The 12,500-nt window shown below is 60.7% G+C and overlaps 3 non-coding genes across 3 annotated transcripts in view; all 3 read right to left on the reverse strand.

Moving 5' to 3' along the window:
* The window catches only part of LOC142793013 (large subunit ribosomal RNA), a 3,958-nt gene extending 3,886 nt beyond the window's left edge, over positions 1-72 (reverse strand). The window contains exon 1 of the ribosomal RNA XR_012891377.1: positions 1-72. This exon is cut by the window's left edge and continues 3,886 nt beyond it. This is a non-coding gene — a ribosomal RNA (large subunit ribosomal RNA).
* A 1,154-nt stretch (positions 73-1,226) lies between these two features.
* LOC142793009 (5.8S ribosomal RNA) lies at positions 1,227-1,379 on the reverse strand. Its single transcript, XR_012891373.1, has one exon. It is a non-coding gene; the product is annotated as a 5.8S ribosomal RNA (ribosomal RNA).
* A 1,719-nt stretch (positions 1,380-3,098) lies between these two features.
* Positions 3,099-4,913, reverse strand: LOC142793001 (small subunit ribosomal RNA). Its single transcript, XR_012891365.1, has one exon. It is a non-coding gene; the product is annotated as a small subunit ribosomal RNA (ribosomal RNA).
* Between the last annotated feature and the right edge of the window lie 7,587 nt (positions 4,914-12,500).

Below are 12,500 nucleotides of genomic sequence, written 5' to 3' on the forward strand. Positions count from 1 at the left end.
CCTGTTGGTTTCTTTTCCTCCGCTTAGTGATATGCTTAAATTCAGCGGGTTGTCTCGCCTGATCTGAGGTCGACAGCGGATACATTCGCTTCCATCAACTTCCTGCACGACCGCGTGCGCTCGCCCTACCAAGTGCGCCCGCAACCCTGTACAGGGCCACTTCTTCACAAGGCTGGCAATCGGCTTCCCCGCTGCACGCGTGCGGCGCACAACCGGTGTGACGTGGAAGTGACGGGACACGTTCGTAAACCCATCGCGAACCGAGTACGACGCCCTACCAAGTGCGCCCGCAACCCTGTACAGGGTCACATCTTCACAAGGCTGGCAAGCGGCATTCCGCTGCGCGCGTGCGTCGTCCGAGCAGTTGCGTGATAAACGACCGTGTCGAAAGCCCAAACACCGCCGAGGCCAGTCGCCGCCGCCGCAAGGGCAGCCACGCAGCCTGGCGAGAGGCATCGTCTCGTGTAGCGTCGCCCCCGCCCCAACTGGAGTGGCCCAGTTTTTTGAACGGGACGGGAACTGCGAAGCACTTAGACCGACGGCGGACTACGACGAGAACGCCTTAAGCTTCGCCAACGTTTCGCCAACTCGTGCGGGAGACTTTTTCCGCTTCGCGGCAAGTCGTCGCGCCGTGCTCTCCGCATCAACCGCGTACGCAGCGAACCGCAAACGTCGGGCGCAGCCTCCTCACCTCCCTGCGCTTTGCGCGCGAACGTTCCCTGTTCGCGCGGCAAAGCCTGGAGGAGGCACGGCCCCGCAGCGTGTTCGAGCGCCCGGTCTACGGGACACCCTGCTTACTTCGAGGGCAACAAGCGCAACGCAAGGCTGCGATCTCGCGCACTTTGCGCACGGCTGGAGAAGCTTTGCTGGCCGGCTTTCGCTCCTCGTGTTTACCGTGCGTTAAAGTTGCGCGTCCGTGGCTCTCGCAGCTCTTGCGCGCCCGGTCGCAGAGAGGAGTACGCAACCTCGACCGCACTTTCCCTGCAGGCTTCCTTCCGACTCGAAGTCCTGCGGCGGTCTCAACGAGGTGCCACATCCTCAATGCAGTCGGTCGCCCCCGTTTCGGTTGGGCTCTGGCACGACGGTCGCCACCGTCTCGCCCTTGAGTGGCCGCTGTTGGCGCTCGCTGTGAGGTGTTCAGCGTGCTGTCCGTGTTGCCGACGCGGTCAAAACGAGTCGACGGCTCACGTTCCCTTGTGCGCCGAAGGCTCTCTTGATATGTGATCCGACCCTCAGACAGACGAAGCCAAGGGAAGACCCAAGGCCGCAATGTGCGTTCAAAGAATCAGTGCTCAGTGTGTCCTGCAATTCACACCAAGTCTCGCAGCTGGCTGCGTTCTTCATCGACCCGAGAACCGAGTGATCCACCGCTTAGAGTCGTGAAAAAGTGTTTGTTCAATTCCGTACAGTCAAAACCAAACGTTTCTGGCACTCGGCCAAACAGTGGCCAAGAAGGGCGCTTTTCAGCGCACGCTTGGACTCCAAAACTCTGCCGCGCCTTTTTCGGCTGCCGCAAATCGAGCAAACGGTGTGTTTCGGACGGCGTTTCGCTTCCGCTACTTGCGAGTGCTTTCGTGGTCCACCCCTCTATAAATACTCGGGAGGCGTCGAAGCCGGTTCTCCAAGCCGGACCCGTAGGTATCGTTGTGTGCTCGCTCTCATTGGCCCGCCTAACCAGAAAATGCCTGCGGTACACCCATTTGGATAAGAGTGCACGCAGATGCGGGCCTCGACGGCTACACATTTCCTCGGGCGGCCGCCTCCCGGCCTCCGTGGAGCGCGGGATGCACGGTCCCATCGACAAGCCTCTCCCGTTTTTACCGTGGCGTCGCGGTTCACCACGGCGGGCGGGTCGGTCTCCTCCGCATAAAAAGGGGGACCCCCGCTTTTTGTTCCACGAAATCGCACAAGCTTTTTTCGCATCCACGGTTTGCCACCGCACACCAAAATGCCGATCCGGCTGCCTACTTTAGCCAACAGGTGGAGCCAGGCGCGCCGTACTTGCGCGGCACTTCCCACGTCCACCGAAGTCGGTGCCAAGGACCACTTTCGGCGCCGGAGCCGCGTACGAGCCTACTCGAGGCGGAAGAACGAAGCCAGCAAGGGCCTGGCCGCAAGTGCGTTCAATTGTCGGGACGTCCAAGTCCCTCGTTCTTCCGTGCTTCCTCTTTCGGCAAGTCGTTGCGGCACCTTCCCAAAGCGCGCAGACCCGCTAATCGCGACGAGCGCGACGTGGCCGTGCCGCCTTTCCCTCGGCAGCAAGCAAAACGCCTGGCAACGTCGACGCTCCCCTAACCGCGATCTCGCACCGTGTTTCGTGTGGCGAATTCAAAAGCCGGCCGGCGCTGCTGCAACCATTACGGTCGGTACGCATACGCCGCGGAGGGCGGGACGGTCATCGGAGCGTGCGGTTCCTCCATCGAGTACTGCGCACCTCGGCCGTCGCATCGCCGTGCCATGACCGGCCGCGCGTCAACGCGAACCGGTGCCAGCGAGATCCCTCGCCTGCAAGAACCGACCGGCAGCCTCCGTCACCCGAGGACGCGGAGGCGCTTGCCGCGGACGGCGGGACGGTATGCACTGGTGCACAGCGGACCCGTCACATCGCCAGTTCCTTGACCGACCGCCGACGCTTGTGCCGTTCCTCTCGTACTTGGCAGTCGCCGCGCGATTGTCGGGTCTCGTTCTTGCACGCTCGAACGGTCGGGAGGGCACTCGGCTGGCGTTTCGGGAACGCGCAGCCTCGCCTTCTACCGACGTAACCACGACTCGCCGTTCGCGCTCCGCCGCTCCTGTTTACAGTACTAGGCGGTCCCGCAGCGGTCGGGTCGCGCATTTCGAGCGCTTCGAGCCACGGTGCAGTGGCGGGTCGAAAGCCGACCTATGAGTGCGTTGCGCCGTTTGTACCCGCGTCCGCCACCTGGCCGACCGTCCAAGGTCGCGGTGTTGGCGTCCGCTGGGCGCAACAATTTGTCACGGGGTGCCGCTCCACATTCAGGCAGCCCCGTGGGGAAAAGCCGACCCCGCGTCCAAACGGGGTCAGCGGCAGAAAGTGTCGGGCGCAGACGCAGCTGAGGCGCTCACCCTTCACAATCCGTTAATGATCCTTCCGCAGGTTCACCTACGGAAACCTTGTTACGACTTTTACTTCCTCTAAATGATCAAGTTTGGTCATCTTTCCAACAGACCGGCGCAACCGAAAGGCCGCGCCGGACATCGGTCCGAAGACCTCACTAAATCATTCAATCGGTAGTAGCGACGGGCGGTGTGTACAAAGGGCAGGGACGTAATCAACGCGAGCTTATGACTCGCGCTTACTGGGAATTCCTCGTTCAAGGGGAACAATTGCAAGCCCCTATCCCAATCACGAAAGAAGTTCCACGGGTTACCCAGTCTTTTCAGACAGGGATAAAGACACGCTGCTTCCTTCAGTGTAGCGCGCGTGCGGCCCCGGACATCTAAGGGCATCACAGACCTGTTATTGCTCTGTTTCGTGCGGCTAGGAGCCGCTTGTCCCTCTAAGAAGGTTGTAAGGTGCTGGGAACCCCGCACCTATTTAATAGGCTAGAGTCTCGTTCGTTATCGGAATTAACCAGACAAATCGCTCCACCAACTAAGAACGGCCATGCACCACCATCCACCGAATCAAGAAAGAGCTCTCAATCTGTCAATCCTCCCAGTGTCCGGGCCGGGTAAGTTTTCCCGTGTTGAGTCAAATTAAGCCGCAGGCTCCACTCCTGGTGGTGCCCTTCCGTCAATTCCTTTAAGTTTCAGCTTTGCAACCATACTTCCCCCGGAACCCAAATACTTTGGTTTCCCGGAAGCTGCCCGCCGAGTCATTTGAGTAACTCAGGCGGATCGCTGGTTGGCATCGTTTATGGTCAGAACTAGGGCGGTATCTGATCGCCTTCGAACCTCTGACTTTCGTTCTTGATCAATGAAAACATTCTTGGCAAATGCTTTCGCAGTAGTTCGTCTTGCGACGGTCCAAGAATTTCACCTCTAGCGCCGCAATACGAATGCCCCCGTCCGTCCCTCTTAATCATTACCTCGTATTCCAAAAACCAACAGAACAGAAACGAGGTCTTGTTCTATTATTCCATGCAAGTTTATTCAGGCGACTCGCCTGCGTTGAGCACTCTAATTTTTTCAAAGTAAAAGCACCGGCCATCTCGAGGCACACAATGAAGTGCACCAAGAAAGAACCGGCATGATGTTCAGTCCGAGCCGTCGCATCGGGTAGATGCACTACTCGTCTGGAACTGAGATCCAACTACGAGCTTTTTAACCGCAGCAGCTTTAGTATACGCTATTGGAGCTGGAATTACCGCGGCTGCTGGCACCAGACTTGCCCTCCAATTGATCCTCGTTAAAGGATTTAGAGTGTACTCATTTCAATTACGGGGCCTCAAAAGAGTCCCGTATTGTTATTTTTCGTCACTACCTCCCCGTGCCGGGAGTGGGTAATTTGCGCGCCTGCTGCCTTCCTTGGATGTGGTAGCCGTTTCTCAGGCTCCCTCTCCGGAATCGAACCCTGATTCTCCGTTACCCGTAACAACCATGGTAAGCAAGTAACCTACCATCGAAAGTTGATAAGGCAGACACTTGAAAGAAACGTCGCCGGCTCGTGGCCATGCGATCAGCACAAAGTTATCCAGAGTCACCACACAATACGGGCCGAAACCCGATCGATCTTGGTCTAATAAAAGCACCCGTTACCCAAAGGGCTCCAGGCTCACTGCATGTATTAGCTCTAGAATTGCCACAGTTATCCAAGTAGGAAGAAACGATCTAAGGAACCATAACTGATTTAATGAGCCATTCGCGGTTTCGCCTTATTTCGGCATGTACTTAGACATGCATGGCTTAATCTTTGAGACAAGCATATGATTACTGGCAGGATCAACCAGGTAATCGTTCGACTGCGCGTCCGTCCTCGCCCTCGGCGGGCCGGACGCAGTCTGTGTGCGGCGGAGGCCACCTTCAGGCGCCCCAACACGCTTATTTTGCACTCCGAGATGACGGCGTTCGAGCTCGCTACGGCACAACCTTCCCGAAAGACGAGTGGGAGCCGTGCGGCAAGAAGCACGTTCATGCTCGCTCTTTTTCGTTGCATCGACTCGGTCGCGCCGTGCGGGTTGCCCAAGCCCGCTGCACTGTCGGTGGACCGGCCGGAACTAGCAACGGAGCCGAGACTGCAAAGCCGCCAGACGACGGGTCACGCCCGCGTCTTCGGCGCTTTCGCATCTGAATCGCCCGAGGACGACACGGAACACACCTCGATATCGTGGTAAAACGGCACCGTCCGACAACCAGCCCCTAACGCATCAAGCGGATGAGGCTGCAGACGACTGCCGTGGATTCCCCTGGAGCAGACCCGAGGACACGCTTGACGAGGCCGAAGCCCGCCGCATATCAGACACCCGGTCGCTTTCGCGTACGCCGCTCACGAGAACCCCCACATAATAGCAGCGATAAGTACCCAGACCTCCTTGGGCCCTAATACGAGCGTACTCGAGAAAATTTCACCGCGGGTGTGCCCCGAAACGTGTGGCATGTTGAGCGTGCCACAAGTCTACGTCGCTCTCAAACCCGCCGAGGTCGTAGAATTTGCGACCCTACTCACGAAATTCCCACCGAGGATACGGCCGCAAACGTACCGCACCTTGGGTAGGCCACGAGTTTGTGCAACACTACGCTGACGGCACAGCACCGAGGTCGTGCGCGCACGCACGGGAAAATTCCGCCGCGGTTTCTGCCGAAAACGTGAGGCACCACGACTCTCCGCAAGTTCGCGTCGACTGCGAAAGACCGAAGTCGTGAACGACGTGTCCGCTACTCGCCGCCGACACGCTGGACACCAAACGTACAACGACTCGACGGCGTCGTAGAGGCCCACGACGCGGTTTTCCTTAACGACGTCTCGGCGTGGCACCGACAGGTTAGAACGGCCGACCAACGTTCCCTGTCCGCCGTTCGGCTCAGTCGAAGGGCTCGGCGACTTCGGCAACGCTGCGAAGCCGCACGGTGACGCACGCCATGTCCCCATTTTTTTTTTCTTTCTGCGTCTGCCGGGGTGCCCCTATAATAGCAGCGATAAGCACCCAGACCGCCGTGGGTCGCTCGCCCCGGCTGACGTGGTTTTTCGTACTCCTGCGGCGGTCGCCGTCAAGCACGTCCAAATACGCTACTTTCGTGGGCGCATTCACGCTCTTTCGCTTCGCCGGAGTGCCAGCACTCACTCTGCCAAAAACGGCGAACATCCGAGCGGCGGTTCCCACTTTTGCGTCGGCGTCGCAAACCCCGCCCCGGCAGACGAGGTTTGCCGTACTCGTGCGACGGTGGCCGGCGGGCACGTCGAAAGACGCCGATATCGTGCGCGAATTGGCGCACCTTGGCTTCACCGGAGTGCCGCCACTGACTCCTCCAAAAACGGCGAAGATCCGAGCGGCGCTTCCCACTTTCGCATCGGCGTCCCGAACTCCGCCCCGGCTGACGCGGTTTACCGTACTCGTGCGACGGTCGCCGGCGAGCACGTGGAAAGACGCCGATATCGTGCCCGAATCGGCTCCGTTCGGCTTCGCCGGAGTGCCAGCACTGGCTCGGCGAAAGACGACGAACATCCGAGCGACGGTTCTCACTATTGCGTACGCGTCGCAAACCCCGCCCCGGCAGACGCACTTTGCCGTACTCGTGCGACGGTCGCCGGCGAGCACGTAGAAAGACGCCGATATCGTGCCGGAATCGGCCCCGTTTGGCTTCGCCGGAGTGCCAGCACTCACTCGGCCACAAACGGCGAACATCCGAGCGGCGGTTCCCACTTAGCCGTCGGCGTCCCGAACTCCGCCCCGGCAGACGCGGTTGCCGAGCTCGTGCGACTAGCGACCGCGAAGCCGTCTCGCGACGCCGCTTTCGTGCGCGGCTCCCACTGCGACCTGGGTCACCCGAGGTCGACGAGCAAAAAAGAATGTCGAAAAAAATTTTTTTTTTGCGTCTGCCGGGGTGCCCCTATAATAGCAGCGATAAGCACCCAGACCGCCATGGGTCGCTCGCCCCGGCTGACGTGGTTTTTCGTTTTCCTGCGGTGGTCGTCGTCAAGCACGTCCAAACACGCCACTTTCGTGGGCGCATTCGCGCTCTTTCGCTTCGCCGGAGTGCCAGCACTCACTCTGCCAAAAACGGCGAACATCCGAGCGGCGGTTCCCACTTTTGCGTCGGCGTCGCAAACCCCGCCCCGGCAGACGAGGTTTGCCGTACTCGTGCGACGGTGGCCGGCGGGCACGTCGAAAGACGCCGATATCGTGCGCGAATTGGCGCACCTTGGCTTCACCGGAGTGCCGCCACTGACTCCTCCAAAAACGGCGAAGATCCGAGCGGCGCTTCCCACTTTCGCATCGGCGTCCCGAACTCCGCCCCGGCTGACGCGGTTTACCGTACTCGTGCGACGGTCGCCGGCGAGCACGTGGAAAGACGCCGATATCGTGCCCGAATCGGCTCCGTTCGGCTTCGCCGGATTGCCAGCACTGGCTCGGCGAAAGACGACGAACATCCGAGCGACGGTTCTCACTATTGCGTACGCGTCGCAAACCCCGCCCCGGCAGACGCACTTTGCCGTACTCGTGCGACGGTCGCCGGCGAGCACGTAGAAAGACGCCGATATCGTGCCGGAATCGGCCCCGTTTGGCTTCGCCGGAGTGCCAGCACTCACTCGGCCACAAACGGCGAACATCCGAGCGGCGGTTCCCACTTAGCCGTCGGCGTCCCGAACTCCGCCCCGGCAGACGCGGTTGCCGAGCTCGTGCGACTAGCGACCGCGAAGCCGTCTCGCGACGCCGCTTTCGTGCGCGGCTCCCACTGCGACCTGGGTCACCCGAGGTCGACGAGCAAAAAAGAATGTCGAAAAAAATTTTTTTTTTTTTTTTTGCGTCTGCCGGGGTGCCCCTATAATAGCAGCGATAAGCACCCAGACCGCCATGGGTCGCTCGCCCCGGCTGACGTGGTTTTTCGTTTTCCTGCGGTGGTCGTCGTCAAGCACGTCCAAACACGCCACTTTCGTGGGCGCATTCGCGCTCTTTCGCTTCGCCGGAGTGCCAGCACTCACTCTGCCAAAAACGGCGAACATCCTAGTGGCGGTTCCCACTTTTGCGTCGGCGTCGCCAACCCCGCCCCGGCATACGCGGTTTGCCGTACTCGTGCGGCGGTGGCCGGCGGGCACGTCGAAAGACACCGATATCGTGCGCGAGTCGATGCTTCTTGGTCTCGCAGGAGGGCCGCCACTCACTCCTGCAAAAACGGCGAAGGTCCGAGCGGCGCTTCCCACTTTTTCGTCGGCGTCGCAAACCTCGCCCCGGCAGACGCGCTTTGCCGTACTCGTGCGACGGTCGCCGGCGAGCACGTCGAAATACGCCGATATCGTGCCCGAATCGGCCCCGTTTCGCTTCGCCGGAGTGCCAGCACTCGCTCGGCCAAAGACGACGAACATCCGAGCGACGGTTCCCACTATTGCGTACGCGTCGCGAACCCCGCCCCGGCAGACGCGGTTTGCCGTACTCGTGCGGCGGTGGCCGGCGGGCACGTCGAAAGACGCCGATATCGTGCACGAATTGGCGCTCCTTGGCTTCACCGGAGTGCCAGCACTCACTCGGCCAAAAACGGCGAACATCCGAGCAGCGGTACCCACTTAGCCGTCGGCATCCCGAACTCCGCGCCGGCTGACGCGGTTGCCGAGCTCGTGCGACTAGCGACCGCGAACGCGTCTCGCGACGCCGCTTTCGTGCGCGGCTCCCATTGCGACCTGGGTTACCCGAGCTCGACCAGCAAAAAAGAAGGTCGAAAATTTTTTTTTTTTTTTCTGCGTCTGCCGGGGTGCCCCTATAATAGCAGCGATAAGCACCCAGACCGCCGTGTGTCGCTCGCCCCGGCTGACGTGGTTTTTCGTACTCCTGCAGCGGTCGCCGTCACGCACGTCCAAATACGCCACTTTCGTGGGCGCATTCGCGCTCTTTCGCGTCGCCGGAGTGCCAGCACTCACTCTGCCAAAAACGGCCAACATCCGAGCGGCGGTTCCCACTTTTGCGTCGGCGTCGTAAACCCCGCCCCGGCAGACGCGGTTTGCCCTACTCGTGCGACGGTCGCCGGCGAGCGCGTCGAAAGACGCCGATATCGTGCGCTAATTGGCGCTCCTTGGCTTCTCCGGAGTGCCGCCACTCACTCCTCCAAAAACGGCGAAGATCCGAGCGGCGTTCTCCACTTTCGCATCGGCGTCCCGAACTCCGCCCGGGCTGACGCGGTTTACCGTACTCGTGCGACGGTCGCCGGCGGGCACGTCGAAAGACGCCGATATCGTGCCGTAATCGGCCCCGTTTGGCTTCGCCCGTGTGCCAGCACTCACTCGGCCAAAAACGGCGAACATCCGAGCAGCGTTTCCCACTTTCGCATCGGCGTCCCGAAGCCCGCCCCGGCAGACGCGGTTTGCCCTACTCGAGCGACGGTCGCCGGCGATCACGTCGAAAGGCGCCGAATTCGTGCACGAATCGATGCTTCTTGGTCTCGCAGGAGGGCCGCCACTCACTCCTGCAAAAACGGCGAAGATCCGAGTTGCGCTTCCCACTTTTTCGTCGGCGTCCCGAACTACGCCCCGGCTGACGCGGTTTACCGTACTCGTGCGACGGTCGCCGGCGGGCACTTCAAAATACGCCGATTTCGTGGGCGCATTCACGCTGTTTCGCTTCCCCGGAGTGCCAACACTCACTCTGCCGAAAGCGGCGATCATCCGAGCGGCGGTTCCCACTTTTGCGTCGGCTTCGCAAACGGCGCCCCGGCAGACGCGCTCGTGCGACGTACTCGTGCGACGGTCGCCGGCGAGCACGTCGAAAGACGCCGATATCGTGCTCGAATCGACCCCGTTTCGCTTCGCCGGAGTGCTGCCAGTCACGGCGCAGAAAACGGCGAACAAGTGTTTTTTTTTTTTTTTTTCCTAGAATTTGTGTTATAGAAGGCACATTTGATATCGGACGATAATTTTCAACTTTATCACGCGCACCGATTTTCGTGTAGAGGTTTGCAAGTTTATGGGAATTTCTCCACTTGGAATAATGCGATTTAGTAGTACTACGAGAACTTCATGGATGTACTCAAGGGTACGGGGCAAGTCAGTTACGTCAACACCTGCAGATTTTTTACACTTCAAACTGAAAATTGTTGGTTGTGAGTCCTCGTGTGATATTAAAGGCCGATTCGCTAACACATAGAACAAAGAAAGAAAGGAAGAAAAAACGCCCGCGCTCGCTCAAGAAACCTGGGTTCGCAACAAGTGGCAACAACAAGCAACCGAGCGAGTGCGCCAAAACCCGTGGCGGCCGAACAAACGCGAAGTCCCAACCGCGTCAGCCGGGGCGGCACGGGACAGGAAAAATCACTTCAGCCGGGGCGGCGGGGCACCGAATAAACCTCGTCACCTCGTCGCAGGATAAAAGAGGAAACAAAAAGTCTAAACAGCGTCTGCTGGAGCGAATGCGTAATAAAACAACAACAACAACAAAAAAAAAAAACACCCGCGCTCAAGAAGTCTGCAATCACCACAAAAGGCGACTGTGACCGAGCAGCGTCAGCCGGGGCCGTGCGGAAACGGAAAAACCGCGACTACCGGGGCGTCGAGGCACCGAAAAATCCACTTCAGCCGCGGCGAAAAAAAAAAACAAAAAGAAAGACGGAGGGGGGGGGGGGAACCACGTCTGCCGGGGCGAAGGAAAAAAAAAAACGCGTCTGCCGGGGCGAGCCCGGGTGCGGCACCACCGGGAAAACTGTGGCAAACAGACATGGCGATCGAGTGAGTGGGCCGCCAGCCAGGCTCAGCCAAAAAGTGCAAAGTCCGAACTGCGTCAGCCGGGGCGGCAAAAACCACGTCAGCCGGGGCGGCGCAAAAAACCGCGTCTGCCGGGGCGGCACGAAACCGCGTCAGCCGGGGCGGCGCGAAAACTGCGTCAGCCGGGGCGAAAGAAAAAAAAAAAAAAAACGCGTCTGCCGGGGCGAGCCCGGGTGCGGCACCACCGGGAAAACTGTGGCAAACAGACATGGCGATCGAGTGAGTGGGCCGCCAGCCAGGCACAGCCGAAAAGTGCAAAGTCCGAACCGTGTCAGCCGGGGCGGCAAAAAACCGCGTCAGCCGGGGCGGCGCAAAAAACCGCGTCTGCCGGGGCGGCACGAAACCGCGTCAGCCGGGGCGGCGCGAAAACTGCGTCAGCCGGGGCGAGCCCGGGTGCGGCACCACCGGGAAAACTGTGGCAAACAGACATGGCGATCGAGTGAGTGGGCCGCCAGCCAGGCTCAGCCAAAAAGTGCCAAGTCCGAACTGCGTCAGCCGGGGCGGCAAAAAACCGCGTCAGCCGGGGCGGCGCAAAAAACCGCGTCTGCCGGGGCGGCGCGAAAACCGCGTCTGCCGGGGCGGCGCGAAAACTGCGTCAGCCGGGGCGAAAGAAAAAAAAAACGCGTCTGCCGGGGCGAGCCCGGGTGCGGCACCACCGGGAAAACTGTGGCAAACAGACATGGCGATCGAGTGAGTGGGCCGCCAGCAAGGCTCAGCCAAAAAGTGCTAAGTCCGAACTGCGTCAGCTGGGGCGGCAAAAAACCGCGTCTGCCGGGGCGGCACGAAACCGCGTCAGCCGGGGCGGCGCGAAAACCGCGTCTGCCGGGGCGGCACGAAACCGCGTCAGCCGGGGCGGCGCGAAAACTGCGTCAGCCGGGGCGAGCCCGGGTGCGGCACCACCGGGAAAACTGTGGCAAACAGACATGGCGATCGAGTGAGTGGGCCGCCAGCCAGGCACAGCCGAAAAGTGCTAAGTCCGAACTGCGTCAGCCGGGGCGGCAAAAACCGCGTCAGCCGGGGCGGCGCGAAAACCGCGTCTGCCGGGGCGGCACGAAACCGCGTCAGCCGGGGCGGCGCGAAAACTGCGTCAGCCGGGGCGAGCCCGGGTGCGGCACCACCGGGAAAACTGTGGCTAACAGACATGGCGATCGAGTGAGTGGGCCACCAGCCAGGCTCAGCCAAAAAGTGCTAAGTCCGAACTGCGTCAGCCGGGGCGGCAAAAACCGCGTCAGCCGGGGCGGCGCAAAAAACCGCGTCTGCCGGGGCGGCACGAAACCGCGTCAGCCGGGGCGGCGCGAAAACTGCGTCAGCCGGGGCGAAAGAAAAAAAAAAAACGCGTCTGCCGGGGCGAGCCCGGGTGCGGCACCACCGGGAAAACTGTGGCAAACAGACATGGCGATCGAGTGAGTGGGCCGCCAGCCAGGCACAGCCGAAAAGTGCCAAGTCCGAACTGCGTCAGCCGGGGCGGCAAAAAACCGCGTCAGCCGGGGCGGCGCAAAAAACCGCGTCTGCCGGGGCGGCACGAAACCGCGTCAGCCGGGGCGGCGCGAAAACTGCGTCAGCCGGGGCGAGCCCGGGTGCGGCACCACCGGGAAAACTGTGGCAAACAGACATGGCGATCGAGTGAGTGGGCCGC

This window comes from Rhipicephalus microplus, unplaced genomic scaffold, assembly GCF_043290135.1.
Source record: "Rhipicephalus microplus isolate Deutch F79 unplaced genomic scaffold, USDA_Rmic scaffold_267, whole genome shotgun sequence".
Lineage (NCBI taxonomy): Eukaryota > Metazoa > Arthropoda > Arachnida > Ixodida > Ixodidae > Rhipicephalus > Rhipicephalus microplus.